This window comes from Penaeus vannamei, chromosome 20, assembly GCF_042767895.1.
Source record: "Penaeus vannamei isolate JL-2024 chromosome 20, ASM4276789v1, whole genome shotgun sequence".
NCBI lineage: Eukaryota > Metazoa > Arthropoda > Malacostraca > Decapoda > Penaeidae > Penaeus > Penaeus vannamei.
Window position 1 is genome coordinate 38888554 of NC_091568.1, and position 2500 is coordinate 38891053.

Genomic DNA, 2500 nt, shown 5'->3' on the forward strand with positions numbered 1-2500 from the left:
ATTATGTCTTTATCTAACATTTTTGTTTTTCATTTCCTTATTTTTGTATCTGAATTGTTCTTTTTTTCTTAAATCTTATTTTTTAAAATTATCTTATCCTGTCTTTTATACCTATATTTTGCAGAATGATTTAGCTCATTTACATGTTTTGTCTTTATCTGAATTCTATTTTTCTTTATCTTGTTCTATATTTTTTCTTTATCTGATCTTTTAACTTTTAGATATATTCTTTGCCTAAAGCTTTATCCTACTTTTAATTTGTTTTTGGGTTTTATCGGATTTATTTTTAGTTTATCGTATTCTCTATTTTTCTTTAACATATTCTTTATATTTATTACTATTTATTCTGTATTTCTATCTTACATTTATATTCATATTAACATTTTTCTTTTAGCTTCATAATATTTTTTCACTTTTCATAATCGTATTTTGGCTAATGTTTTATCACAGTTTTATTATCATTATTATTTGTTTTATCTCCTTATTTATTATGCTTTCACCTACTCCCTTGACCTCGCTCGCCCTTCTCTCACCTGATCTGCGACGCCGTGACCCCGAGCGCCCTCAGCCTCCTCTTGACCTCCCTCTTGGCGGCCTTGACCTCCCTCTCCTTCGCCTCAATCCTCCTCCTCCTCTTGACCTTCTCGCAGTCCTCGCAGGTCAGGTCATGGCGAGCGGGTGACCTCTTGTCCTCCGGTATCGCGTCCTCCACCAGCTGGATGACATAACGCCCGTCCTCTTTCCTCTTGACCAAGTAGTTCCCGCTGGCCTCTGTGTCCCTCTTCCTCTTCCTCTTCGTCTTCGTCTTGGAAGAGGAGGAGGAGGAGTCCTTCTTCCCCGACGCCGCTTCCGGAGGCCTGGCGGTCCCGTTGAGGTCGGTCTTCGTCGGTTTTTCGGTGCCGTTTGCCGTCGTCATCCGGGTCGGGTCGGGCTTGTGTCGGGCTCTTCCGATGGCGGGGGTTTTGAATATTTTTTTTCTATTAAAAAAAATCTATGGCAGGATTTTTGAAATGTATTTGGCAGGATTTTTGAAATGTATTTTTTAATCTATTTTTAATCTATTTTTTTATCTACGGCGGGATTTTTATAATCGGTGGCAGGATTCTTGAATATTTTTTTCAAATTTTAAAAATCAATCGCGGGATTTTTGGAATATTTTTTCTCCTATTTTTTGCGTCTGGCGGGATTCTTAGATTTTTATTTTATTTTATTTTTATGGTGTTATTTTTCTATCTTTTATTTCTGGTTTCCTTTTATTTATGTTTTTTTCTTCTTCCTTGCGATTCTTGTTCGTTGTGGTTATGGATTTGTTATTGATTTTCTTTTCATTGTTATTCTCTTTTCTTTGTTTTTTGTATATGTTCTGTTTTTTGTTCTGTTTATCATTTTCTATCTTTTCTTCACGTTTCTTGTTTATCGCGGTTGCGTGTTAGTTCTCGGTCTCCTTCTCTTCTATTATCTGCATTTCCTTCTTTCCTATAATTCCTTCTTCATTTCCTCTTCCTCCACGTTCTCCTCTTGCTTCCCTCCTTCCTCCTCCTTCGCGATGCGGCCGGAAACCCTCACTCTCCTCTACACATCCTTCCTCCTCGTCTTCTCCCTCCTCCTCCTCTCCGTCATCTTATCCTCCCCTTCTCCTCGTCTTCCTTAAGTCCCTCCTTCATCCTTCCGACAAGGAGTCGAAGTCCTGAGACGTCCTCTTCGTCTTAATTCCTGCATCACATCTCCTGCTTAAGCTCCTGCTGTTTCTCCCGCTTCTCTGCTTCTCTTCTCGTCTCTTTCTCTCTCCCCGTTCTTCTTGCTTGAAGATGCGATCATTTCAATCTTTTCTTTCCTTCGTTATATTTTCTGTAGTGCTTTACTGATCTATTTATAACCAATGCTGAGATTAACTACTGCTTATGTAAATGCACACTTTATATACATACATTGTATAAATGATACATACATAAAAAAAAAAAAAAAAAAAAAAATATATATATATATATATATATATATATATATATATATATATATATATATATATATATATATATATATATATATATATATATATATATATATATATATATATATATATATATATATATATATAAACACACGGCACATATATAGATACACATATAGATATGTATATCTATGTGGGTGTCTGTAAGTATGCATGTATAATCACAGACATAAACTTTAATTTCCTATTAAACCAAAACGCTATTTTGACAGTGTTCATGAACCCTCACAGATAAAAATAAGGACAATAAAGTGAAAGAAACGATAAAAAGAAGAGAAAAAGGCAAGTTCACTTGTGTATGCATATATTTATATACATATGGGTGTGTATGTATATATAGACATATATATACATACACACACACACATACGCGCGTGTGTGTGTGTGTGTGTGTGTGTGTGTGTGTGTGTGTGTGTGTGTGTGTGTGTGTGTGTGTGTGTGTGTGTGTGTGTGTGTGTGTGTGTGTGTGTGTGTGTGTGTGTGTGTGTGTGT